Here is a 24,865-nt window from a genome sequence, read left to right as displayed (position 1 = left end):
CATTATGACCCAGTCTGGCTCCCAGTTAAAACTGGAGGGCAGAGGGCCCAGGCAGTCCTGGGACCAACGGCCATGGGTGAGCGAAACTACTACCGAGCCGAGCCGTTCACTGGCCCCATCCCCAGGAAATGCCAGGAGCAAGGATACTCAATTCTTCTGATCCCGGTCAGCTTCATCTTGCTCAACGTGGGGATCAACATGGTGACTATGGTCAGGGCAGGATCTGTGCAGCGCGGTTGGGGGAGCCCTGGGGTCTTGAAGGGGCTGAGGTGGGAGGGCTGCTGGGGTGTGACCGGGACAAGGGTTGGATTTCAGGGCTCACCCTGCTCCCGGCCTCCCCCCTCCCCTTCTTCCCTCAACTCTGGAGGCATCTGAAGAGATTCTTGCGGGCACTTTTCAATCGTATTTTCCACAAAGGTGAGTGGGCGCCGGCGTGGGTTCAGGGGATGTGGGCCTGTCCCCTTTCTTCTATCCCTGCCTTGATTCTCAGCCCCTCAGGAACCCAGGCCCTGACCCATCTCGCCTTTCCCCACAGACAAGCAAGCCAGCTGTGTAGGCACCCATCGCATGTGCATGCGCTGCTCCGTGGATCCCAAGAACCTGTGCTCAAGAGTTTCTTCCCACTTCTGCCATCGCCCAAGCTTCCTGCTCGGGCAGGTAAACCCACCTTGACTACTGCCTGCAGCGGGGCTCGGCGGGGGCGGAGCCGGCGGCCCCCCCGCCGCGGGCGAGTAAAGGAGAAGGCGGGCGGAGCGGGAGGCAAAAAGCCTACAGCACCCGGTATTCCCAGGCGGTCTCCCATCCAAGTACTAACCAGGCCCGACCCTGCTTAGCTTCCGAGATCAGACGAGATCGGGCGCGTTCAGGGTGGTATGGCCGTAGACGGGGGCGGGGCGCCGCGGGCGGCCTCTTGAGGCCCAGTTTCGCTGGCGCTGGCGCCTTAACGCCAGCCTGGCGGCCGGCCCGCCCCGGCAGGGCCCCCTCGCCCGCCCAGGCAGGGGCAACGGAGGTCTCGGGTATCGGGCGGCGGCGGAGGGTTTGGCGACCACCTCCCAGCCCAGGGCGGCCGTGACCCAGCAAACCCTTCGGCGCTTGGCGCCCCGCCCAAGATCCCGCACGTCGCTCACAGGGACGTGGCCCCGGAGGCTTCAGGGCCCGGGGCCCGCGGTCCCTTGGGCATCGGCCCTGCCCGCCCACGCGGCCCTAGGCGCAGCCCGGCCGCAGCCCGGGCCGGCCCTCCTGCCCGACAGCAGCTGGCCCGAAGCCACTGGGAGCCACCATTGAGTCGCCACGGCCCCTCAGCCCCGGCAAGGCCACCCTTGCCCCCACACCCCCCGCCGAGCTCAGGACCCCGCCCCTGGTGGCCGGCAGGCCCGGGGAAGCGGCCCCTGCCCTCGATCCCGCTCCCGCACCCGGCCGCGGTGACACGCCAGAGGGGCGGGGTGGGGGGGGCTTTTGTCGGAGGGAGCTGTGGAGGGACACACCGGCACACAGGTGGCGGCGCCGGGGCTGGGCGCCGGTGGGGGCGGCCAGGTGCAGGTCGAGGGGCTCGCGGGCCGAAAGGACGGCAACTGGGCCCGCGGCGGAGTCTGGGTCCGGGCCAGCCACCCCGGGAGCGTCTGGGGTGCGCCTGCCTTCCAGGGCCGCCTTCTGGCCGCCTGGCCGGCCGGGCCGGCGGGGAGCGACCCCGCCGGCGCGCGCCGTGGTGGGAGGGGCCTGAGGAGGTGGGGCCTGCAGCGGGGCCCGGCGGGGGCGGAGCCGGAGGCCCCCGCCGCGGGCGAGTAAAGGAGAAGGCGGGCGGAGCGGGAGGCAAAAAGCCTACAGCACCCGGTATTCCCAGGCGGTCTCCCATCCAAGTACTAACCAGGCCCGACCCTGCTTAGCTTCCGAGATCAGACGAGATCGGGCGCGTTCAGGGTGGTATGGCCGTAGACGGGGGCGGGGGGCCGCGGGCGGCCTCTTGAGGCCCAGTTTCGCTGGCGCTGGCGCCTTAACGCCAGCCTGGCGGCCGGCCCGCCCCGGCAGGGCCCCCTCGCCCGCCCAGGCAGGGGCAACGGAGGTCTCGGGTATCGGGCGGCGGCGGAGGGTTTGGCGACCACCTCCCAGCCCAGGGCGGCCGTGACCCAGCAAACCCTTCGGCGCTTGGCGCCCCGCCCAAGATCCCGCACGTCGCTCACAGGGACGTGGCCCCGGAGGCTTCAGGGCCCGGGGCCCGCGGTCCCTTGGGCATCGGCCCTGCCCGCCCACGCGGCCCTAGGCGCAGCCCGGCCGCAGCCCGGGCCGGCCCTCCTGCCCGACAGCAGCTGGCCCGAAGCCACCGGGAGCCACCATTGAGTCGCCACGGCCCCTCAGCCCCGGCAAGGCCACCCTTGCCCCCACACACCCCGCCGACTCAGGACCCCGCCCCTGGTGGCGGGCAGGCCCGGGGAAGCGGCCCCTGCCCTCGATCCCGCTCCCGCACCCGGCCGCGGTGACACGCCAGAGGGGCGGGGTGGGGGTGGGGCTTTTGTCGGAGGGAGCTGTGGAGGGACACACCGGCACACAGGTGGCGGCGCCGGGGCTGGGCGCCGGTGGGGGCGGCCAGGTGCAGGTCGAGGGGCTCGCGGGCCGAAAGGACGGCAACTGGGCCCATGGCGGAGTCTGGGTCTGGAGGGCTCTGAGCCTCCATCCGCTCTGGTGCCTCGGGTCTACCGGCCCGACGCCTGGTAGCGCGACACCCCACCGGCCCAGAGACGTAGCCTCCCCAGCTGTGCTCACAGCGAGTCCAACCGCAGCCTGCATCCCTCCACGGGACACTTGGATTACTCCCGCGATCCCCACGAGGTGCGGCACCCGGCGGCCGAATGGGCTGAGATCCTGCCCTTGCGGCGCCCTGTGGCCACCTCCGCCTCCCTCACGGTACTGGCCGAGGCCTCGGACCAGCGGGCCCCGGCTCCCAGCTCAGCGCTGCTCCTCCGCCCCTCTCACCTCCTGCCTGACGTCCAGGCTACCGAGCACCCTCCACCCCCGCCCACCTTCATGCCACTCAGCCGGAACCCGGGAGGCAATGCCAACTACCAGGTGTATGACAGTCTGGTGCTGAAGCGGCAACCGCAGGAGGGCCAAGCGCGGGCCAACTCGCTGCTACCTTCCACCTCGGCCTCCAGGCCCTCTCTGCACGGGAGCCAGACTGGGAAAATGAACTTACCAGCAGCAAGTGGGGGCAGGGGCAGGGGGCGGCAGGGCATGGAGAGAGGAATAAAGAGCGCCAGAGTCCAGGAAACATTGGTGGTCTGTGGCTTGGAAGCGCCACTCCTTCTGCCAGCCTGGGTCCCTGCCCTTGGCTTCCTGCAATAAGAAGCCAGTGTCCCCTTCTTGGCCTGAGGGTCCCTTTGGTTTAGTGGCCACAGTTCTGCCAGCAGGCCCCTCCTGGTCCTATACCATGCACTAAGTACATCTGCAGCTGCAGACTCCAAACCCCTGGTCTCTGGGCACCTCCTCTGTGTCTCAGCTGTCCCTGTCCACAGAGAGCCTCATACAAGAAGTTGCTTCCAAACTGGGAGGTTCCACATCTGGGCAGGTCCAGCTCCAGGCCCAGTGAAGGGCATGAAGAAGGCTGAGGCTCTGGACTCCAGCCAGGCCTTCAGCAGGCCTCTGAGGCCAAGGTCTTCCTAGTCTCAAGAGGGGCCAAGAGACGCAATGTGTCATTTGAACAAGTGAGTCAGCGGGCGGTGAGCGAATGAATGACCGCTCGAGGGGATGTATGCCGGCCACCGGGCCCTGTTTGACTGTCCAGGCTCAGCTTACCTGACCCTGGTTACCAGGGAATGCCACTCTGGGCCCTCCTTTTCATCCCCCTCCCTCACTGTGACCTCACCACCTGCCCCATTATGACCCAGTCTGGCTCCCAGTTAAAACTGGAGGGCAGAGGGCCCAGGCAGTCCTGGGACCAACGGCCATGGGTGAGCGAAACTACTACCGAGCCGAGCCGTTCACTGGCCCCATCCCCAGGAAATGCCAGGAGCAAGGATACTCAATTCTTCTGATCCCGGTCAGCTTCATCTTGCTCAACGTGGGGATCAACATGGTGACTATGGTCAGGGCAGGATCTGTGCAGCGCGGTTGGGGGAGCCCTGGGGTCTTGAAGGGGCTGAGGTGGGAGGGCTGCTGGGGTGTGACCGGGACAAGGGTTGGATTTCAGGGCTCACCCTGCTCCCGGCCTCCCCCCTCCCCTTCTTCCCTCAACTCTGGAGGCATCTGAAGAGATTCTTGCGGGCACTTTTCAATCGTATTTTCCACAAAGGTGAGTGGGCGCCGGCGTGGGTTCAGGGGATGTGGGCCTGTCCCCTTTCTTCTATCCCTGCCTTGATTCTCAGCCCCTCAGGAACCCAGGCCCTGACCCATCTCGCCTTTCCCCACAGACAAGCAAGCCAGCTGTGTAGGCACCCATCGCATGTGCATGCGCTGCTCCGTGGATCCCAAGAACCTGTGCTCAAGAGTTTCTTCCCACTTCTGCCATCGCCCAAGCTTCCTGCTCGGGCAGGTAAACCCACCTTGACTACTGCCTGCAGCGGGGCTCGGCGGGGGCGGAGCCGGCGGCCCCCCCGCCGCGGGCGAGTAAAGGAGAAGGCGGGCGGAGCGGGAGGCAAAAAGCCTACAGCACCCGGTATTCCCAGGCGGTCTCCCATCCAAGTACTAACCAGGCCCGACCCTGCTTAGCTTCCGAGATCAGACGAGATCGGGCGCGTTCAGGGTGGTATGGCCGTAGACGGGGGCGGGGGGCCGCGGGCGGCCTCTTGAGGCCCAGTTTCGCTGGCGCTGGCGCCTTAACGCCAGCCTGGCGGCCGGCCCGCCCCGGCAGGGCCCCCTCGCCCGCCCAGGCAGGGGCAACGGAGGTCTCGGGTATCGGGCGGCGGCGGAGGGTTTGGCGACCACCTCCCAGCCCAGGGCGGCCGTGACCCAGCAAACCCTTCGGCGCTTGGCGCCCCGCCCAAGATCCCGCACGTCGCTCACAGGGACGTGGCCCCGGAGGCTTCAGGGCCCGGGGCCCGCGGTCCCTTGGGCATCGGCCCTGCCCGCCCACGCGGCCCTAGGCGCAGCCCGGCCGCAGCCCGGGCCGGCCCTCCTGCCCGACAGCAGCTGGCCCGAAGCCACCGGGAGCCACCATTGAGTCGCCACGGCCCCTCAGCCCCGGCAAGGCCACCCTTGCCCCCACACCCCCCGCCGACTCAGGACCCCGCCCCTGGTGGCCGGCAGGCCCGGGGAAGCGGCCCCTGCCCTCGATCCCGCTCCCGCACCCGGCCGCGGTGACACGCCAGAGGGGCGGGGTGGGGGTGGGGCTTTTGTCGGAGGGAGCTGTGGAGGGACACACCGGCACACAGGTGGCGGCGCCGGGGCTGGGCGCCGGTGGGGGCGGCCAGGTGCAGGTCGAGGGGCTCGCGGGCCGAAAGGACGGCAACTGGGCCCATGGCGGAGTCTGGGTCTGGAGGGCTCTGAGCCTCCATCCGCTCTGGTGCCTCGGGTCTACCGGCCCGACGCCTGGTAGCGCGACACCCCACCGGCCCACAGACGTAGCCTCCCCAGCTGTGCTCACAGCGAGTCCAACCGCAGCCTGCATCCCTCCACGGGACACTTGGATTACTCCCGCGATCCCCACGAGGTGCGGCACCCGGCGGCCGAATGGGCTGAGATCCTGCCCTTGCGGCGCCCTGTGGCCACCTCCGCCTCCCTCACGGTACTGGCCGAGGCCTCGGACCAGCGGGCCCCGGCTCCCAGCTCAGCGCTGCTCCTCCGCCCCTCTCACCTCCTGCCCGACGTCCAGGCTACCGAGCACCCTCCACCCCCGCCCACCTTCATGCCACTCAGCCGGAACCCGGGAGGCAATGCCAACTACCAGGTGTATGACAGTCTGGTGCTGAAGCGGCAACCGCAGGAGGGCCAAGCGCGGGCCAACTCGCTGCTACCTTCCACCTCGGCCTCCAGGCCCTCTCTGCACGGGAGCCAGACTGGGAAAATGAACTTACCAGCAGCAAGTGGGGGCAGGGGCAGGGGGCGGCAGGGCATGGAGAGAGGAATAAAGAGCGCCAGAGTCCAGGAAACATTGGTGGTCTGTGGCTTGGAAGCGCCACTCCTTCTGCCAGCCTGGGTCCCTGCGCTTGGCTTCCTGCAATAAGAAGCCAGTGTCCCCTTCTTGGCCTGAGGGTCCCTTTGGTTTAGTGGCCACAGTTCTGCCAGCAGGCCCCTCCTGGTCCTATACCATGCACTAAGTACATCTGCAGCTGCAGACTCCAAACCCCTGGTCTCTGGGCACCTCCTCTGTGTCTCAGCTGTCCCTGTCCACAGAGAGCCTCATACAAGAAGTTGCTTCCAAACTGGGAGGTTCCACATCTGGGCAGGTCCAGCTCCAGGCCCAGTGAAGGGCATGAAGAAGGCTGAGGCTCTGGACTCCAGCCAGGCCTTCAGCAGGCCTCTGAGGCCAAGGTCTTCCTAGTCTCAAGAGGGGCCAAGAGACGCAATGTGTCATTTGAACAAGTGAGTCAGCGGGCGGTGAGCGAATGAATGACCGCTCGAGGGGATGTATGCCGGCCACCGGGCCCTGTTTGACTGTCCAGGCTCAGCTTACCTGACCCTGGTTACCAGGGAATGCCACTCTGGGCCCTCCTTTTCATCCCCCTCCCTCACTGTGACCTCACCACCTGCCCCATTATGACCCAGTCTGGCTCCCAGTTAAAACTGGAGGGCAGAGGGCCCAGGCAGTCCTGGGACCAACGGCCATGGGTGAGCGAAACTACTACCGAGCCGAGCCGTTCACTGGCCCCATCCCCAGGAAATGCCAGGAGCAAGGATACTCAATTCTTCTGATCCCGGTCAGCTTCATCTTGCTCAACGTGGGGATCAACATGGTGACTATGGTCAGGGCAGGATCTGTGCAGCGCGGTTGGGGGAGCCCTGGGGTCTTGAAGGGGCTGAGGTGGGAGGGCTGCTGGGGTGTGACCGGGACAAGGGTTGGATTTCAGGGCTCACCCTGCTCCCGGCCTCCCCCCTCCCCTTCTTGCCTCAACTCTGGAGGCATCTGAAGAGATTCTTGCGGGCACTTTTCAATCGTATTTTCCACAAAGGTGAGTGGGCGCCGGCGTGGGTTCAGGGGATGTGGGCCTGTCCCCTTTCTTCTATCCCTGCCTTGATTCTCAGCCCCTCAGGAACCCAGGCCCTGACCCATCTCGCCTTTCCCCACAGACAAGCAAGCCAGCTGTGTAGGCACCCATCGCATGTGCATGCGCTGCTCCGTGGATCCCAAGAACCTGTGCTCAAGAGTTTCTTCCCACTTCTGCCATCGCCCAAGCTTCCTGCTCGGGCAGGTAAACCCACCTTGACTACTGCCTGCAGCGGGGCTCGGCGGGGGCGGAGCCGGCGGCCCCCCCGCCGCGGGCGAGTAAAGGAGAAGGCGGGCGGAGCGGGAGGCAAAAAGCCTACAGCACCCGGTATTCCCAGGCGGTCTCCCATCCAAGTACTAACCAGGCCCGACCCTGCTTAGCTTCCGAGATCAGACGAGATCGGGCGCGTTCAGGGTGGTATGGCCGTAGACGGGGGCGGGGCGCCGCGGGCGGCCTCTTGAGGCCCAGTTTCGCTGGCGCTGGCGCCTTAACGCCAGCCTGGCGGCCGGCCCGCCCCGGCAGGGCCCCCTCGCCCGCCCAGGCAGGGGCAACGGAGGTCTCGGGTATCGGGCGGCGGCGGAGGGTTTGGCGACCACCTCCCAGCCCAGGGCGGCCGTGACCCAGCAAACCCTTCGGCGCTTGGCGCCCCGCCCAAGATCCCGCACGTCGCTCACAGGGACGTGGCCCCGGAGGCTTCAGGGCCCGGGGCCCGCGGTCCCTTGGGCATCGGCCCTGCCCGCCCACGCGGCCCTAGGCGCAGCCCGGCCGCAGCCCGGGCCGGCCCTCCTGCCCGACAGCAGCTGGCCCGAAGCCACCGGGAGCCACCATTGAGTCGCCACGGCCCCTCAGCCCCGGCAAGGCCACCCTTGCCCCCACACCCCCCGCCGACTCAGGACCCCGCCCCTGGTGGCCGGCAGGCCCGGGGAAGCGGCCCCTGCCCTCGATCCCGCTCCCGCACCCGGCCGCGGTGACACGCCAGAGGGGCGGGGTGGGGGTGGGGCTTTTGTCGGAGGGAGCTGTGGAGGGACACACCGGCACACAGGTGGCGGCGCCGGGGCTGGGCGCCGGTGGGGGCGGCCAGGTGCAGGTCGAGGGGCTCGCGGGCCGAAAGGACGGCAACTGGGCCCATGGCGGAGTCTGGGTCTGGAGGGCTCTGAGCCTCCATCCGCTCTGGTGCCTCGGGTCTACCGGCCCGACGCCTGGTAGCGCGACACCCCACCGGCCTACAGACGTAGCCTCCCCAGCTGTGCTCACAGCGAGTCCAACCGCAGCCTGCATCCCTCCACGGGACACTTGGATTACTCCCGCGATCCCCACGAGGTGCGGCACCCGGCGGCCGAATGGGCTGAGATCCTGCCCTTGCGGCGCCCTGTGGCCACCTCCGCCTCCCTCACGGTACTGGCCGAGGCCTCGGACCAGCGGGCCCCGGCTCCCAGCTCAGCGCTGCTCCTCCGCCCCTCTCACCTCCTGCCTGACGTCCAGGCTACCGAGCACCCTCCACCCCCGCCCACCTTCATGCCACTCAGCCGGAACCCGGGAGGCAATGCCAACTACCAGGTGTATGACAGTCTGGTGCTGAAGCGGCAACCGCAGGAGGGCCAAGCGCGGGCCAACTCGCTGCTACCTTCCACCTCGGCCTCCAGGCCCTCTCTGCACGGGAGCCAGACTGGGAAAATGAACTTACCAGCAGCAAGTGGGGGCAGGGGCAGGGGGCGGCAGGGCATGGAGAGAGGAATAAAGAGCGCCAGAGTCCAGGAAACATTGGTGGTCTGTGGCTTGGAAGCGCCACTCCTTCTGCCAGCCTGGGTCCCTGCCCTTGGCTTCCTGCAATAAGAAGCCAGTGTCTCCTTCTTGGCCTGAGGGTCCCTTTGGTTTAGTGGCCACAGTTCTGCCAGCAGGCCCCTCCTGGTCCTATACCATGCACTAAGTACATCTGCAGCTGCAGACTCCAAACCCCTGGTCTCTGGGCACCTCCTCTGTGTCTCAGCTGTCCCTGTCCACAGAGAGCCTCATACAAGAAGTTGCTTCCAAACTGGGAGGTTCCACATCTGGGCAGGTCCAGCTCCAGGCCCAGTGAAGGGCATGAAGAAGGCTGAGGCTCTGGACTCCAGCCAGGCCTTCAGCAGGCCTCTGAGGCCAAGGTCTTCCTAGTCTCAAGAGGGGCCAAGAGACGCAATGTGTCATTTGAACAAGTGAGTCAGCGGGCGGTGAGCGAATGAATGACCGCTCGAGGGGATGTATGCCGGCCACCGGGCCCTGTTTGACTGTCCAGGCTCAGCTTACCTGACCCTGGTTACCAGGGAATGCCACTCTGGGCCCTCCTTTTCATCCCCCTCCCTCACTGTGACCTCACCACCTGCCCCATTATGACCCAGTCTGGCTCCCAGTTAAAACTGGAGGGCAGAGGGCCCAGGCAGTCCTGGGACCAACGGCCATGGGTGAGCGAAACTACTACCGAGCCGAGCCGTTCACTGGCCCCATCCCCAGGAAATGCCAGGAGCAAGGATACTCAATTCTTCTGATCCCGGTCAGCTTCATCTTGCTCAACGTGGGGATCAACATGGTGACTATGGTCAGGGCAGGATCTGTGCAGCGCGGTTGGGGGAGCCCTGGGGTCTTGAAGGGGCTGAGGTGGGAGGGCTGCTGGGGTGTGACCGGGACAAGGGTTGGATTTCAGGGCTCACCCTGCTCCCGGCCTCCCCCCTCCCCTTCTTGCCTCAACTCTGGAGGCATCTGAAGAGATTCTTGCGGGCACTTTTCAATCGTATTTTCCACAAAGGTGAGTGGGCGCCGGCGTGGGTTCAGGGGATGTGGGCCTGTCCCCTTTCTTCTATCCCTGCCTTGATTCTCAGCCCCTCAGGAACCCAGGCCCTGACCCATCTCGCCTTTCCCCACAGACAAGCAAGCCAGCTGTGTAGGCACCCATCGCATGTGCATGCGCTGCTCCGTGGATCCCAAGAACCTGTGCTCAAGAGTTTCTTCCCACTTCTGCCATCGCCCAAGCTTCCTGCTCGGGCAGGTAAACCCACCTTGACTACTGCCTGCAGCGGGGCTCGGCGGGGGCGGAGCCGGCGGCCCCCCCGCCGCGGGCGAGTAAAGGAGAAGGCGGGCGGAGCGGGAGGCAAAAAGCCTACAGCACCCGGTATTCCCAGGCGGTCTCCCATCCAAGTACTAACCAGGCCCGACCCTGCTTAGCTTCCGAGATCAGACGAGATCGGGCGCGTTCAGGGTGGTATGGCCGTAGACGGGGGCGGGGCGCCGCGGGCGGCCTCTTGAGGCCCAGTTTCGCTGGCGCTGGCGCCTTAACGCCAGCCTGGCGGCCGGCCCGCCCCGGCAGGGCCCCCTCGCCCGCCCAGGCAGGGGCAACGGAGGTCTCGGGTATCGGGCGGCGGCGGAGGGTTTGGCGACCACCTCCCAGCCCAGGGCGGCCGTGACCCAGCAAACCCTTCGGCGCTTGGCGCCCCGCCCAAGATCCCGCACGTCGCTCACAGGGACGTGGCCCCGGAGGCTTCAGGGCCCGGGGCCCGCGGTCCCTTGGGCATCGGCCCTGCCCGCCCACGCGGCCCTAGGCGCAGCCCGGCCGCAGCCCGGGCCGGCCCTCCTGCCCGACAGCAGCTGGCCCGAAGCCACCGGGAGCCACCATTGAGTCGCCACGGCCCCTCAGCCCCGGCAAGGCCACCCTTGCCCCCACACCCCCCGCCGAGCTCAGGACCCCGCCCCTGGTGGCCGGCAGGCCCGGGGAAGCGGCCCCTGCCCTCGATCCCGCTCCCGCACCCGGCCGCGGTGACACGCCAGAGGGGCGGGGTGGGGGGGGGCTTTTGTCGGAGGGAGCTGTGGAGGGACACACCGGCACACAGGTGGCGGCGCCGGGGTTGGGAGCCGGTGGGGGCGGCCAGGTGCAGGTCGAGGGGCTCGCGGGCCGAAAGGACGGCAACTGGGCCCGCGGCGGAGTCTGGGTCCGGGCCAGCCACCCCGGGAGCGTCTGGGGTGCGGCTGCCTTCCAGGGCCGCCTTCTGGCCGCCTGGCCGGCCGGGCCGGCGGGGAGCGACCCCGCCGGCGCGCGCCGTGGTGGGAGGGGCCTGAGGAGGTGGGGCCTGCAGCGGGGCCCGGCGGGGGCGGAGCCGGCGGCCCCCGCCGCGGGCGAGTAAAGGAGAAGGCGGGCGGAGCGGGAGGCAAAAAGCCTACAGCACCCGGTATTCCCAGGCGGTCTCCCATCCAAGTACTAACCAGGCCCGACCCTGCTTAGCTTCCGAGATCAGACGAGATCGGGCGCGTTCAGGGTGGTATGGCCGTAGACGGGGGCGGGGGGCCGCGGGCGGCCTCTTGAGGCCCAGTTTCGCTGGCGCTGGCGCCTTAACGCCAGCCTGGCGGCCGGCCCGCCCCGGCAGGGCCCCCTCGCCCGCCCAGGCAGGGGCAACGGAGGTCTCGGGTATCGGGCGGCGGCGGAGGGTTTGGCGACCACCTCCCAGCCCAGGGCGGCCGTGACCCAGCAAACCCTTCGGCGCTTGGCGCCCCGCCCAAGATCCCGCACGTCGCTCACAGGGACGTGGCCCCGGAGGCTTCAGGGCCCGGGGCCCGCGGTCCCTTGGGCATCGGCCCTGCCCGCCCACGCGGCCCTAGGCGCAGCCCGGCCGCAGCCCGGGCCGGCCCTCCTGCCCGACAGCAGCTGGCCCGAAGCCACCGGGAGCCACCATTGAGTCGCCACGGCCCCTCAGCCCCGGCAAGGCCACCCTTGCCCCCACACCCCCCGCCGAGCTCAGGACCCCGCCCCTGGTGGCCGGCAGGCCCGGGGAAGCGGCCCCTGCCCTCGATCCCGCTCCCGCACCCGGCCGCGGTGACACGCCAGAGGGGCGGGGTGGGGGGGGGCTTTTGACGGAGGGAGCTGTGGAGGGACATACCGGCACACAGGTGGCGGCGCCGGGGCTGGGCGCCGGTGGGGGCGGCCAGGTGCAGGTCGAGGGGCTCGCGGGCCGAAAGGACGGCAACTGGGCCCATGGCGGAGTCTGGGTCTGGAGGGCTCTGAGCCTCCATCCGCTCTGTTGCCTCGGGTCTACCGGCCCGACGCCTGGTAGCGCGACACCCCACCGGCCCACAGACGTAGCCTCCCCAGCTGTGCTCACAGCGAGTCCAACCGCAGCCTGCATCCCTCCACGGGACACTTGGATTACTCCCGCGATCCCCACGAGGTGCGGCACCCGGCGGCCGAATGGGCTGAGATCCTGCCCTTGCGGCGCCCTGTGGCCACCTCCGCCTCCCTCACGGTACTGGCCGAGGCCTTGGACCAGCGGGCCCCGGCTCCCAGCTCAGCGCTGCTCCTCCGCCCCTCTCACCTCCTGCCCGACGTCCAGGCTACCGAGCACCCTCCACCCCCGCCCACCTTCATGCCACTCAGCCGGAACCCGGGAGGCAATGCCAACTACCAGGTGTATGACAGTCTGGTGCTGAAGCGGCAACCGCAGGAGGGCCAAGCGCGGGCCAACTCGCTGCTACCTTCCACCTCGGCCTCCAGGCCCTCTCTGCACGGGAGCCAGACTGGGAAAGTGAACTTACCAGCAGCAAGTGGGGGCAGGGGCAGGGGGCGGCAGGGCATGGAGAGAGGAATAAAGAGCGCCAGAGTCCAGGAAACATTGGTGGTCTGTGGCTTGGAAGCGCCACTCCTTCTGCCAGCCTGGGTCCCTGCGCTTGGCTTCCTGCAATAAGAAGCCAGTGTCCCCTTCTTGGCCTGAGGGTCCCTTTGGTTTAGTGGCCACAGTTCTGCCAGCAGGCCCCTCCTGGTCCTATACCATGCACTAAGTACATCTGCAGCTGCAGACTCCAAACCCCTGGTCTCTGGGCACCTCCTCTGTGTCTCAGCTGTCCCTGTCCACAGAGAGCCTCATACAAGAAGTTGCTTCCAAACTGGGAGGTTCCACATCTGGGCAGGTCCAGCTCCAGGCCCAGTGAAGGGCATGAAGAAGGCTGAGGCTCTGGACTCCAGCCAGGCCCTCAGCAGGCCTCTGAGGCCAAGGTCTTCCTAGTCTCAAGAGGGGCCAAGAGACGCAATGTGTCATTTGAACAAGTGAGTCAGCGGGCGGTGAGCGAATGAATGACCGCTCGAGGGGATGTATGCCGGCCACCGGGCCCTGTTTGACTGTCCAGGCTCAGCTTACCTGACCCTGGTTACCAGGGAATGCCACTCTGGGCCCTCCTTTTCATCCCCCTCCCTCACTGTGACCTCACCACCTGCCCCATTATGACCCAGTCTGGCTCCCAGTTAAAACTGGAGGGCAGAGGGCCCAGGCAGTCCTGGGACCAACGGCCATGGGTGAGCGAAACTACTACCGAGCCGAGCCGTTCACTGGCCCCATCCCCAGGAAATGCCAGGAGCAAGGATACTCAATTCTTCTGATCCCGGTCAGCTTCATCTTGCTCAACGTGGGGATCAACATGGTGACTATGGTCAGGGCAGGATCTGTGCAGCGCGGTTGGGGGAGCCCTGGGGTCTTGAAGGGGCTGAGGTGGGAGGGCTGCTGGGGTGTGACCGGGACAAGGGTTGGATTTCAGGGCTCACCCTGCTCCCGGCCTCCCCCCTCCCCTTCTTCCCTCAACTCTGGAGGCATCTGAAGAGATTCTTGCGGGCACTTTTCAATCGTATTTTCCACAAAGGTGAGTGGGCGCCGGCGTGGGTTCAGGGGATGTGGGCCTGTCCCCTTTCTTCTATCCCTGCCTTGATTCTCAGCCCCTCAGGAACCCAGGCCCTGACCCATCTCGCCTTTCCCCACAGACAAGCAAGCCAGCTGTGTAGGCACCCATCGCATGTGCATGCGCTGCTCCGTGGATCCCAAGAACCTGTGCTCAAGAGTTTCTTCCCACTTCTGCCATCGCCCAAGCTTCCTGCTCGGGCAGGTAAACCCACCTTGACTACTGCCTGCAGCGGGGCTCGGCGGGGGCGGAGCCGGCGGCCCCCCCGCCGCGGGCGAGTAAAGGAGAAGGCGGGCGGAGCGGGAGGCAAAAAGCCTACAGCACCCGGTATTCCCAGGCGGTCTCCCATCCAAGTACTAACCAGGCCCGACCCTGCTTAGCTTCCGAGATCAGACGAGATCGGGCGCGTTCAGGGTGGTATGGCCGTAGACGGGGGCGGGGCGCCGCGGGCGGCCTCTTGAGGCCCAGTTTCGCTGGCGCTGGCGCCTTAACGCCAGCCTGGAGGCCGGCCCGCCCCGGCAGGGCCCCCTCGCCCGCCCAGGCAGGGGCAACGGAGGTCTCGGGTATCGGGCGGCGGCGGAGGGTTTGGCGACCACCTCCCAGCCCAGGGCGGCCGTGACCCAGCAAACCCTTCGGCGCTTGGCGCCCCGCCCAAGATCCCGCACGTCGCTCACAGGGACGTGGCCCCGGAGGCTTCAGGGCCCGGGGCCCGCGGTCCCTTGGGCATCGGCCCTGCCCGCCCACGCGGCCCTAGGCGCAGCCCGGCCGCAGCCCGGGCCGGCCCTCCTGCCCGACAGCAGCTGGCCCGAAGCCACCGGGAGCCACCATTGAGTCGCCACGGCCCCTCAGCCCCGGCAAGGCCACCCTTGCCCCCACACCCCCCGCCGACTCAGGACCCCGCCCCTGGTGGCCGGCAGGCCCGGGGAAGCGGCCCCTGCCCTCGATCCCGCTCCCGCACCCGGCCGCGGTGACACGCCAGAGGGGCGGGGTGGGGGTGGGGCTTTTGTCGGAGGGAGCTGTGGAGGGACACACCGGCACACAGGTGGCGGCGCCGGGGCTGGGCGCCGGTGGGGGCGGCCAGGTGCAGGTCGAGGGGCTCGCGGGCCGAAAGGACGGCAACTGGGCCCATGGCGGAGTCTGGGTCTGGAGGGCTCTGAGCCTCCATCCGCTCTGGTGCCTCGGGTCTACCGGCCCGACGCCTGGTAGCGCGACACCCCACCGGCCCACAGACGTAGCCTCCCCAGCTGTGCTCACAGCGAGTCCAACCGCAGCCTGCATCCCTCCACGGGACACTTGGATTACTCCCGCGATCCCCACGAGGTGCGGCACCCGGCGGCCGAATGGGCTGAGATCCTGCCCTTGCGGCGCCCTGTGGCCACCTCCGCCTCCCTCACGGTACTGGCCGAGGCCTCGGACCAGCGGGCCCCGGCTCCCAGCTCAGCGCTGCTCCTCCGCCCCTCTCACCTCCTGCCTGACGTCCAGGCTACCGAGCACCCTCCACCCCCGCCCACCTTCATGCCACTCAGCCGGAACCCGGGAGGCAATGCCAACTACCAGGTGTATGACAGTCTGGTGCTGAAGCGGCAACCGCAGGAGGGCCAAGCGCGGGCCAACTCGCTGCTACCTTCCACCTCGGCCTCCAGGCCCTCTCTGCACGGGAGCCAGACTGGGAAAATGAACTTACCAGCAGCAAGTGGGGGCAGGGGCAGGGGGCGGCAGGGCATGGAGAGAGGAATAAAGAGCGCCAGAGTCCAGGAAACATTGGTGGTCTGTGGCTTGGAAGCGCCACTCCTTCTGCCAGCCTGGGTCCCTGCCCTTGGCTTCCTGCAATAAGAAGCCAGTGTCTCCTTCTTGGCCTGAGGGTCCCTTTGGTTTAGTGGCCACAGTTCTGCCAGCAGGCCCCTCCTGGTCCTATACCATGCACTAAGTACATCTGCAGCTGCAGACTCCAAACCCCTGGTCTCTGGGCACCTCCTCTGTGTCTCAGCTGTCCCTGTCCACAGAGAGCCTCATACAAGAAGTTGCTTCCAAACTGGGAGGTTCCACATCTGGGCAGGTCCAGCTCCAGGCCCAGTGAAGGGCATGAAGAAGGCTGAGGCTCTGGACTCCAGCCAGGCCTTCAGCAGGCCTCTGAGGCCAAGGTCTTCCTAGTCTCAAGAGGGGCCAAGAGACGCAATGTGTCATTTGAACAAGTGAGTCAGCGGGCGGTGAGCGAATGAATGACCGCTCGAGGGGATGTATGCCGGCCACCGGGCCCTGTTTGACTGTCCAGGCTCAGCTTACCTGACCCTGGTTACCAGGGAATGCCACTCTGGGCCCTCCTTTTCATCCCCCTCCCTCACTGTGACCTCACCACCTGCCCCATTATGACCCAGTCTGGCTCCCAGTTAAAACTGGAGGGCAGAGGGCCCAGGCAGTCCTGGGACCAACGGCCATGGGTGAGCGAAACTACTACCGAGCCGAGCCGTTCACTGGCCCCATCCCCAGGAAATGCCAGGAGCAAGGATACTCAATTCTTCTGATCCCGGTCAGCTTCATCTTGCTCAACGTGGGGATCAACATGGTGACTATGGTCAGGGCAGGATCTGTGCAGCGCGGTTGGGGGAGCCCTGGGGTCTTGAAGGGGCTGAGGTGGGAGGGCTGCTGGGGTGTGACCGGGACAAGGGTTGGATTTCAGGGCTCACCCTGCTCCCGGCCTCCCCCCTCCCCTTCTTCCCTCAACTCTGGAGGCATCTGAAGAGATTCTTGCGGGCACTTTTCAATCGTATTTTCCACAAAGGTGAGTGGGCGCCGGCGTGGGTTCAGGGGATGTGGGCCTGTCCCCTTTCTTCTATCCCTGCCTTGATTCTCAGCCCCTCAGGAACCCAGGCCCTGACCCATCTCGCCTTTCCCCACAGACAAGCAAGCCAGCTGTGTAGGCACCCATCGCATGTGCATGCGCTGCTCCGTGGATCCCAAGAACCTGTGCTCAAGAGTTTCTTCCCACTTCTGCCATCGCCCAAGCTTCCTGCTCGGGCAGGTAAACCCACCTTGACTACTGCCTGCAGCGGGGCTCGGCGGGGGCGGAGCCGGCGGCCCCCCCGCCGCGGGCGAGTAAAGGAGAAGGCGGGCGGAGCGGGAGGCAAAAAGCCTACAGCACCCGGTATTCCCAGGCGGTCTCCCATCCAAGTACTAACCAGGCCCGACCCTGCTTAGCTTCCGAGATCAGACGAGATCGGGCGCGTTCAGGGTGGTATGGCCGTAGACGGGGGCGGGGCGCCGCGGGCGGCCTCTTGAGGCCCAGTTTCGCTGGCGCTGGCGCCTTAACGCCAGCCTGGAGGCCGGCCCGCCCCGGCAGGGCCCCCTCGCCCGCCCAGGCAGGGGCAACGGAGGTCTCGGGTATCGGGCGGCGGCGGAGGGTTTGGCGACCACCTCCCAGCCCAGGGCGGCCGTGACCCAGCAAACCCTTCGGCGCTTGGCGCCCCGCCCAAGATCCCGCACGTCGCTCACAGGGACGTGGTCCCGGAGGCTTCAGGGCCCGGGGCCCGCGGTCCCTTGGGCATCGGCCCTGCCCGCCCACGCGGCCCTAGGCGCAGCCCGGCCGCAGCCCGGGCCGGCCCTCCTGCCCGACAGCAGCTGGCCCGAAGCCACTGGGAGCCACCATTGAGTCGCCACGGCCCCTCAGCCCCGGCAAGGCCACCCTTGCCCCCACACCCCCCGCCGAGCTCAGGACCCCGCCCCTGGTGGCCGGCAGGCCCGGGGAAGCGGCCCCTGCCCTCGATCCCGCTCCCGCACCCGGCCGCGTTGACACGCCAGGGGGGCGGGGTGGGGGGGGCTTTTGTCGGAGGGAGCTGTGGAGGGACACACCGGCACACAGGTGGCGGCGCCGGGGCTGGGCGCCGGTGGGGGCGGCCAGGTGCAGGTCGAGGGGCTCGCGGGCCGAAAGGACGGCAACTGGGCCCGCGGCGGAGTCTGGGTCCGGGCCAGCCACCCCGGGAGCGTCTGGGGTGCGCCTGCCTTCCAGGGCCGCCTTCTGGCCGCCTGGCCGGCCGGGCCGGCGGGGAGCGACCCCGCCGGCGCGCGCCGTGGTGGGAGGGGCCTGAGGAGGTGGGGCCTGCAGCGGGGCCCGGCGGGGGCGGAGCCGGCGGCCCCCGCCGCGGGCGAGTAAATGAGAAGGCGGGCGGAGCGGGAGGCAAAAAGCCTACAGTACCCGGTATTCCCAGGCGGTCTCCCATCCAAGTACTAACCAGGCCCGACCCTGCTTAGCTTCCGAGATCAGACGAGATCGGGCGCGTTCAGGGTGGTATGGCCGTAGACGGGGGCGGGGGACCGCGGGCGGCCTCTTGAGGCCCAGTTTCGCTGGCGCTGGCGCCTTAACGCCAGCCTGGCGGCCGGCCCGCCCCGGCAGGGCCCCCTCGCCCGCCCAGGCAGGGGCAACGGAGGTCTCGGGTATCGGGCGGCGGCGGAGGGTTTGGCGACCACCTCCCAGCCCAGGGCGGCCGTGACCCAGCAAACCCTTCGGCGCTTGGCGCCCCGCCCAAGATCCCGCACGTCGCTCACAGGGACGTGGCCCCGGAGGCTTCAGGGCCCGGGGCCCGCGGTCCCTTGGGCATCGGCCCTGCCCGCCCACGCGGCCCTAGGCGCAGCCCGGCCGCAGCCCGGGCCGGCCCTCCTGCCCGACAGCAGCTGGCCCGAAGCCACCGGGAGCCACCATTGAGTCGCCACGGCCCCTCAGCCCCGGCAAGGCCACCCTTGCCCCCACACCCCCCGCCGAGCTCAGGACCCCGCCCCTGGTGGCCGGCAGGCCCGGGGAAGCGGCCCCTGCCCTCGATCCTGCTCCCGCACCCGGCCGCGGTGACACGCCAGAGGGGCGGGGTGGGGGTGGGGCTTTTGTCGGAGGGAGCTGTGGAGGGACACACCGGCACACAGGTGGCGGCGCCGGGGCTGGGCGCCGGTGGGGGCGGCCAGGTGCAGGTCGAGGGGCTCGCGGGCCGAAAGGACGGCAACTGGGCCCATGGCGGAGTCTGGTTCTGGAGGGCTCTGAGCCTCCATCCGCTCTGGTGCCTCGGGTCTACCGGCCCGACGCCTGGTAGCGCGACACCCCACCGGCCCACAGACGTAGCCTCCCCAGCTGTGCTCACAGCGAGTCCAACCGCAGCCTGCATCCCTCCACGGGACACTTGGATTACTCCCGCGATCCCCACGAGGTGCGGCACCCGGCGGCCGAATGGGCTGAGATCCTGCCCTTGCGGCGCCCTGTGGCCACCTCCGCCTCCCTCACGGTACTGGCCGAGGCCTCGGACCAGCGGGCCCCGGCTCCCAGCTCAGCGCTGCTCCTCCGCCCCTCTCACCTCCTGCCCGACGTCCAGGCTACCGAGCACCCTCCACCCCCGCCCACCTTCATGCCACTCAGCCGGAACCCGGGAGGCAATGCCAACTACCAGGTGTATGACAGTCTGGTGCTGAAGCGGCAACCGCAGGAGGGCCAAGCGCGGGCCAACTCGCTGCTACCTTCCACCTCGGCCTCCAGGCCCTCTCTGCACGGGAGCCAGACTGGGAAAATGAACTTACCAGCAGCAAGTGGGGGCAGGGGCAGGGGGCGGCAGGGCATGGAGAGAGGAATAAAGAGCGCCAGAGTCCAGGAAACATTGGTGGTCTGTGGCTTGGAAGCGCCACTCCTTCTGCCAGCCTGGGTCCCTGCGCTTGGCTTCCTGCAATAAGAAGCCAGTGTCCCCTTCTTGGCCTGAGGGTCCCTTTGGTTTAGTGGCCACAGTTCTGCCAGCAGGCCCCTCCTGGTCCTATACCATGCACTAAGTACATCTGCAGCTGCAGACTCCAAACCCCTGGTCTCTGGGCACCTCCTCTGTGTCTCAGCTGTCCCTGTCCACAGAGAGCCTCATACAAGAAGTTGCTTCCAAACTGGGAGGTTCCACATCTGGGCAGGTCCAGCTCCAGGCCCAGTGAAGGGCATGAAGAAGGCTGAGGCTCTGGACTCCAGCCAGGCCTTCAGCAGGCCTCTGAGGCCAAGGTCTTCCTAGTCTCAAGAGGGGCCAAGAGACGCAATGTGTCATTTGAACAAGTGAGTCAGCGGGCGGTGAGCGAATGAATGACCGCTCGAGGGGATGTATGCCGGCCACCGGGCCCTGTTTGACTGTCCAGGCTCAGCTTACCTGACCCTGGTTACCAGGGAATGCCACTCTGGGCCCTCCTTTTCATCCCCCTCCCTCACTGTGACCTCACCACCTGCCCCATTATGACCCAGTCTGGCTCCCAGTTAAAACTGGAGGGCAGAGGGCCCAGGCAGTCCTGGGACCAACGGCCATGGGTGAGCGAAACTACTACCGAGCCGAGCCGTTCACTGGCCCCATCCCCAGGAAATGCCAGGAGCAAGGATACTCAATTCTTCTGATCCCGGTCAGCTTCATCTTGCTCAACGTGGGGATCAACATGGTGACTATGGTCAGGGCAGGATCTGTGCAGCGCGGTTGGGGGAGCCCTGGGGTCTTGAAGGGGCTGAGGTGGGAGGGCTGCTGGGGTGTGACCGGGACAAGGGTTGGATTTCAGGGCTCACCCTGCTCCCGGCCTCCCCCCTCCCCTTCTTCCCTCAACTCTGGAGGCATCTGAAGAGATTCTTGCGGGCACTTTTCAATCGTATTTTCCACAAAGGTGAGTGGGCGCCGGCGTGGGTTCAGGGGATGTGGGCCTGTCCCCTTTCTTCTATCCCTGCCTTGATTCTCAGCCCCTCAGGAACCCAGGCCCTGACCCATCTCGCCTTTCCCCACAGACAAGCAAGCCAGCTGTGTAGGCACCCATCGCATGTGCATGCGCTGCTCCGTGGATCCCAAGAACCTGTGCTCAAGAGTTTCTTCCCACTTCTGCCATCGCCCAAGCTTCCTGCTCGGGCAGGTAAACCCACCTTGACTACTGCCTGCAGCGGGGCTCGGCGGGGGCGGAGCCGGCGGCCCCCCCGCCGCGGGCGAGTAAAGGAGAAGGCGGGCGGAGCGGGAGGCAAAAAGCCTACAGCACCCGGTATTCCCAGGCGGTCTCCCATCCAAGTACTAACCAGGCCCGACCCTGCTTAGCTTCCGAGATCAGACGAGATCGGGCGCGTTCAGGGTGGTATGGCCGTAGACGGGGGCGGGGGGCCGCGGGCGGCCTCTTGAGGCCCAGTTTCGCTGGCGCTGGCGCCTTAACGCCAGCCTGGCGGCCGGCCCGCCCCGGCAGGGCCCCCTCGCCCGCCCAGGCAGGGGCAACGGAGGTCTCGGGTATCGGGCGGCGGCGGAGGGTTTGGCGACCACCTCCCAGCCCAGGGCGGCCGTGACCCAGCAAACCCTTCGGCGCTTGGCGCCCCGCCCAAGATCCCGCACGTCGCTCACAGGGACGTGGCCCCGGAGGCTTCAGGGCCCGGGGCCCGCGGTCCCTTGGGCATCGGCCCTGCCCGCCCACGCGGCCCTAGGCGCAGCCCGGCCGCAGCCCGGGCCGGCCCTCCTGCCCGACAGCAGCTGGCCCGAAGCCACTGGGAGCCACCATTGAGTCGCCACGGCCCCTCAGCCCCGGCAAGGCCACCCTTGCCCCCACACCCCCCGCCGAGCTCAGGACCCCGCCCCTGGTGGCCGGCAGGCCCGGGGAAGCGGCCCCTGCCCTCGATCCCGCTCCCGCACCCGGCCGCGGTGACACGCCAGAGGGGCGGGGTGGGGGGGGCTTTTGTCGGAGGGAGCTGTGGAGGGACACACCGGCACACAGGTGGCGGCGCCGGGGCTGGGCGCCGGTGGGGGCGGCCAGGTGCAGGTCGAGGGGCTCGCGGGCCGAAAGGACGGCAACTGGGCCCGCGGCGGAGTCTGGGTCCGGGCCAGCCACCCCGGGAGCGTCTGGGGTGCGCCTGCCTTCCAGGGCCGCCTTCTGGCCGCCTGGCCGGCCGGGCCGGCGGGGAACGACCCCGCCGGCGCGCGCCGTGGTGGGAGGGGCCTGAGGAGGTGGGGCCTGCAGCGGGGCCCGGCGGGGGCGGAGCCGGCGGCCCCCGCCGCGGGCGAGTAAAGGAGAAGGCGGGCGGAGCGGGAGGCAAAAAGCCTACAGCACCCGGTATTCCCAGGCGGTCTCCCATCCAAGTACTAACCAGGCCCGACCCTGCTTAGCTTCCGAGATCAGACGAGATCGGGCGCGTTCAGGGTGGTATGGCCGTAGACGGGGGCGGGGCGCCGCGGGCGGCCTCTTGAGGCCCAGTTTCGCTGGCGCTGGCGCCTTAACGCCAGCCTGGAGGCCGGCCCGCCCCGGCAGGGCCCCCTCGCCCGCCCAGGCAGGGGCAACGGAGGTCTCGGGTATCGGGCGGCGGCGGAGGGTTTGGCGACCACCTCCCAGCCCAGGGCGGCCGTGACCCAGCAAACCCTTCGGCGCTTGGCGCCCCGCCCAAGATCCCGCACGTCGCTCACAGGGACGTGGCCCCGGAGGCTTCAGGGCCCGGGGCCCGCGGTCCCTTGGGCATCGGCCCTGCCCGCCCACGCGGCCCTAGGCGCAGCCCGGCCGCAGCCCGGGCCGGCCCTCCTGCCCGACAGCAGCTGGCCCGAAGCCACCGGGAGCCACCATTGAGTCGCCACGGCCCCTCAGCCCCGGCAAGGCCACCCTTGCCCCCACACCCCCCGCCGACTCAGGACCCCGCCCCTGGTGGCCGGCAGGCCCGGGGAAGCGGCCCCTGCCCTCGATCCCGCTCCCGCACCCGGCCGCGGTGACACGCCAGAGGGGCGGGGTGGGGGTGGGGCTTTTGTCGGAGGGAGCTGTGGAGGGACACACCGGCACACAGGTGGCGGCGCCGGGGCTGGGCGCCGGTGGGGGCGGCCAGGTGCAGGTCGAGGGGCTCGCGGGCCGAAAGGACGGCAACTGGGCCCATGGCGGAGTCTGGGTCTGGAGGGCTCTGAGCCTCCATCCGCTCTGGTGCCTCGGGTCTACCGGCCCGACGCCTGGTAGCGCGACACCCCACCGGCCCACAGACGTAGCCTCCCCAGCTGTGCTCACAGCGAGTCCAACCGCAGCCTGCATCCCTCCACGGGACACTTGGATTACTCCCGCGATCCCCACGAGGTGCGGCACCCGGCGGCCGAATGGGCTGAGATCCTGCCCTTGCGGCGCCCTGTGGCCACCTCCGCCTCCCTCACGGTACTGGCCGAGGCCTCGGACCAGCGGGCCCCGGCTCCCAGCTCAGCGCTGCTCCTCCGCCCCTCTCACCTCCTGCCTGACGTCCAGGCTACCGAGCACCCTCCACCCCCGCCCACCTTCATGCCACTCAGCCGGAACCCGGGAGGCAATGCCAACTACCAGGTGTATGACAGTCTGGTGCTGAAGCGGCAACCGCAGGAGGGCCAAGCGCGGGCCAACTCGCTGCTACCTTCCACCTCGGCCTCCAGGCCCTCTCTGCACGGGAGCCAGACTGGGAAAATGAACTTACCAGCAGCAAGTGGGGGCAGGGGCAGGGGGCGGCAGGGCATGGAGAGAGGAATAAAGAGCGCCAGAGTCCAGGAAACATTGGTGGTCTGTGGCTTGGAAGCGCCACTCCTTCTGCCAGCCTGGGTCCCTGCCCTTGGCTTCCTGCAATAAGAAGCCAGTGTCTCCTTCTTGGCCTGAGGGTCCCTTTGGTTTAGTGGCCACAGTTCTGCCAGCAGGCCCCTCCTGGTCCTATACCATGCACTAAGTACATCTGCAGCTGCAGACTCCAAACCCCTGGTCTCTGGGCACCTCCTCTGTGTCTCAGCTGTCCCTGTCCACAGAGAGCCTCATACAAGAAGTTGCTTCCAAACTGGGAGGTTCCACATCTGGGCAGGTCCAGCTCCAGGCCCAGTGAAGGGCATGAAGAAGGCTGAGGCTCTGGACTCCAGCCAGGCCTTCAGCAGGCCTCTGAGGCCAAGGTCTTCCTAGTCTCAAGAGGGGCCAAGAGACGCAATGTGTCATTTGAACAAGTGAGTCAGCGGGCGGTGAGCGAATGAATGACCGCTCGAGGGGATGTATGCCGGCCACCGGGCCCTGTTTGACTGTCCAGGCTCAGCTTACCTGACCCTGGTTACCAGGGAATGCCACTCTGGGCCCTCCTTTTCATCCCCCTCCCTCACTGTGACCTCACCACCTGCCCCATTATGACCCAGTCTGGCTCCCAGTTAAAACTGGAGGGCAGAGGGCCCAGGCAGTCCTGGGACCAACGGCCATGGGTGAGCGAAACTACTACCGAGCCGAGCCGTTCACTGGCCCCATCCCCAGGAAATGCCAGGAGCAAGGATACTCAATTCTTCTGATCCCGGTCAGCTTCATCTTGCTCAACGTGGGGATCAACATGGTGACTATGGTCAGGGCAGGATCTGTGCAGCGCGGTTGGGGGAGCCCTGGGGTCTTGAAGGGGCTGAGGTGGGAGGGCTGCTGGGGTGTGACCGGGACAAGGGTTGGATTTCAGGGCTCACCCTGCTCCCGGCCTCCCCCCTCCCCTTCTTCCCTCAACTCTGGAGGCATCTGAAGAGATTCTTGCGGGCACTTTTCAATCGTATTTTCCACAAAGGTGAGTGGGCGCCGGCGTGGGTTCAGGGGATGTGGGCCTGTCCCCTTTCTTCTATCCCTGCCTTGATTCTCAGCCCCTCAGGAACCCAGGCCCTGACCCATCTCGCCTTTCCCCACAGACAAGCAAGCCAGCTGTGTAGGCACCCATCGCATGTGCATGCGCTGCTCCGTGGATCCCAAGAACCTGTGCTCAAGAGTTTCTTCCCACTTCTGCCATCGCCCAAGCTTCCTGCTCGGGCAGGTAAACCCACCTTGACTACTGCCTGCAGCGGGGCTCGGCGGGGGCGGAGCCGGCGGCCCCCCCGCCGCGGGCGAGTAAAGGAGAAGGCGGGCGGAGCGGGAGGCAAAAAGCCTACAGCACCCGGTATTCCCAGGCGGTCTCCCATCCAAGTACTAACCAGGCCCGACCCTGCTTAGCTTCCGAGATCAGACGAGATCGGGCGCGTTCAGGGTGGTATGGCCGTAGACGGGGGCGGGGCGCCGCGGGCGGCCTCTTGAGGCCCAGTTTCGCTGGCGCTGGCGCCTTAACGCCAGCCTGGAGG

General features: G+C 67.8%; 12 non-coding genes across 12 annotated transcripts; all 12 read right to left on the bottom strand.

Annotated features, from left to right (window-relative positions):
* Positions 1-765: 765 nt before the first annotated feature.
* LOC132594922 (5S ribosomal RNA) lies at positions 766-884 on the bottom strand. The gene has a single exon (XR_009561091.1). It is a non-coding gene; the product is annotated as a 5S ribosomal RNA (ribosomal RNA).
* A 931-nt stretch (positions 885-1,815) lies between these two features.
* On the bottom strand, positions 1,816-1,934 carry LOC132594921 (5S ribosomal RNA). Its single transcript, XR_009561090.1, has one exon. It is a non-coding gene; the product is annotated as a 5S ribosomal RNA (ribosomal RNA).
* A 2,696-nt stretch (positions 1,935-4,630) lies between these two features.
* On the bottom strand, positions 4,631-4,749 carry LOC132594920 (5S ribosomal RNA). The gene has a single exon (XR_009561089.1). It is a non-coding gene; the product is annotated as a 5S ribosomal RNA (ribosomal RNA).
* Positions 4,750-7,445: 2,696 nt separating this feature from the next.
* LOC132594919 (5S ribosomal RNA) lies at positions 7,446-7,564 on the bottom strand. The gene has a single exon (XR_009561088.1). It is a non-coding gene; the product is annotated as a 5S ribosomal RNA (ribosomal RNA).
* A 2,696-nt stretch (positions 7,565-10,260) lies between these two features.
* On the bottom strand, positions 10,261-10,379 carry LOC132594917 (5S ribosomal RNA). The gene has a single exon (XR_009561086.1). It is a non-coding gene; the product is annotated as a 5S ribosomal RNA (ribosomal RNA).
* Positions 10,380-11,311: 932 nt separating this feature from the next.
* Positions 11,312-11,430, bottom strand: LOC132594916 (5S ribosomal RNA). Its single transcript, XR_009561085.1, has one exon. It is a non-coding gene; the product is annotated as a 5S ribosomal RNA (ribosomal RNA).
* A 2,696-nt stretch (positions 11,431-14,126) lies between these two features.
* On the bottom strand, positions 14,127-14,245 carry LOC132594915 (5S ribosomal RNA). Its single transcript, XR_009561084.1, has one exon. It is a non-coding gene; the product is annotated as a 5S ribosomal RNA (ribosomal RNA).
* Positions 14,246-16,941: 2,696 nt separating this feature from the next.
* Positions 16,942-17,060, bottom strand: LOC132594914 (5S ribosomal RNA). Its single transcript, XR_009561083.1, has one exon. It is a non-coding gene; the product is annotated as a 5S ribosomal RNA (ribosomal RNA).
* A 931-nt stretch (positions 17,061-17,991) lies between these two features.
* Positions 17,992-18,110, bottom strand: LOC132595013 (5S ribosomal RNA). The gene has a single exon (XR_009561182.1). It is a non-coding gene; the product is annotated as a 5S ribosomal RNA (ribosomal RNA).
* Positions 18,111-20,807: 2,697 nt separating this feature from the next.
* Positions 20,808-20,926, bottom strand: LOC132594913 (5S ribosomal RNA). Its single transcript, XR_009561082.1, has one exon. It is a non-coding gene; the product is annotated as a 5S ribosomal RNA (ribosomal RNA).
* A 931-nt stretch (positions 20,927-21,857) lies between these two features.
* LOC132594912 (5S ribosomal RNA) lies at positions 21,858-21,976 on the bottom strand. Its single transcript, XR_009561081.1, has one exon. It is a non-coding gene; the product is annotated as a 5S ribosomal RNA (ribosomal RNA).
* Positions 21,977-24,672: 2,696 nt separating this feature from the next.
* Positions 24,673-24,791, bottom strand: LOC132594911 (5S ribosomal RNA). The gene has a single exon (XR_009561080.1). It is a non-coding gene; the product is annotated as a 5S ribosomal RNA (ribosomal RNA).
* Between the last annotated feature and the right edge of the window lie 74 nt (positions 24,792-24,865).

Source organism: Globicephala melas, unplaced genomic scaffold (genome assembly GCF_963455315.2).
Source record: "Globicephala melas unplaced genomic scaffold, mGloMel1.2 SCAFFOLD_346, whole genome shotgun sequence".
Lineage (NCBI taxonomy): Eukaryota > Metazoa > Chordata > Mammalia > Artiodactyla > Delphinidae > Globicephala > Globicephala melas.
Note: the sequence above shows the minus strand (reverse complement) of the source record. Positions and strands in the feature narration are given on the sequence as shown.